Source organism: Carassius gibelio, chromosome A18 (genome assembly GCF_023724105.1).
Source record: "Carassius gibelio isolate Cgi1373 ecotype wild population from Czech Republic chromosome A18, carGib1.2-hapl.c, whole genome shotgun sequence".
NCBI classification, from domain to species: domain Eukaryota; kingdom Metazoa; phylum Chordata; class Actinopteri; order Cypriniformes; family Cyprinidae; genus Carassius; species Carassius gibelio.
In genome coordinates, this window is record NC_068388.1 from 14987175 (window position 1) to 14988646 (window position 1472).

Consider the following 1472-nt stretch of genomic DNA (forward strand, 5'->3'; position numbering starts at 1 on the left):
ATGTTTGGCACACCTATAGCATTAGTGCATATAGGGTTGATTAGTCAACTGCAAAGTCAGAGATCCATATCATCACACTTTAGTAATTATTTCTAAAAATATTTTTACTATTAGTATAATGTAAGGTGCTTTAGAGAAGTGGTTGTGCTTGGATGCATCTACCTGCACACCCAATGCAAACATGTTCAATGTAATCATCATATATATTAGTGATAAAATAATTATCAATAATAATGGCTATTTGATGGAGGTGATTAAATCTCAGCTGGCACAGATGGGACCAAGAAGCAGTTGGGGGGCCCAGGAATGTATGGTAAATGATCATCTAAATTTTGCATCATTTATCATCTGTAATACAATGGTGTAACCACTAAATGGATTTATAGCCCTATATTTAAATATATAGATAGGCGTGTATTCCCCCTTTGCTTGAGTTGGTTTTTGTTTTTACTGTTATTTGTTATTTTGAAGTATCAGCCTTTGCATTCTTATTACAGCCAAATCCAGAGACAGGGAAAGCATTTTGTTACTTGTTCACTGCTTCAGGGATATATTTCAGTTTAATTGATTGTTTACATAACACTGATAGAAATATGCTCAGCTTGATCTGATCTGCTGATTATGTTTTGTTACTGAAAGAAGGTCTGTATTGCGCAAGGACAGAAGGTCGCCACGTTTTGGTTGACTGACTGAGCATGTTGATTCAGCAGTGGAAAAGTAGTGAATCAGTTTTTGTTGTCAGCTTGGAGTGTCTGATTCCTGTCCATGAACTTGTGATGTCAAAAAGTAATTGCATAGGCTTGCACTAGCTCCTTTGTGAATATTAGGGGAAAACCAATTTTCCAAGAATTTTTTTTATCTGTTTGTCCCTGACGGTTCCAAACCCCAAACACTTGGTTCAAATCTTAAACAAACAATGTGATCACTGAAAGAGAAAGGAAATACTCAAGATTTCCTAAAGGGATACAACACCCAGAAATTTTGTCAATACAATTAAATAATTAAATAAATAAAATAGTCTTGGCATACATCTTGTCTTTTATTAAATAGAGTTATTATTATTATATGTGAAGTAAAGAAGACATAATAAACATATTATCACATACAATGAGATCAAGATTCTCACTAACAAAAACACAGCTCTGACCACGGCATCCCCCATTCTTCAGTTGTTGTCACTTAAATGATGTCAGTACAGGCCGGCTTACACCACTTAAGAGCTACTACTGGCGGTGCTAGTACAACCAGGAAAATCCCTTAGAAAAGTAAAATAAAACACTTCTGCAGTGGGAGAACATGCAAACTCCACCAAGGCCTGCAAGCTCATCCGGGATGTGATTCAGGGGGAATCCAAGTCATTCCTAATCAGATTGGTTACTTCTACAGGTTTTCTAGGAGCCTAGTGTATGTCAGTCTTTAGTTGTAAAGTGTTTTATGTAAAAAAAAAAAAAAAAAATAAAAAAAAAATATAT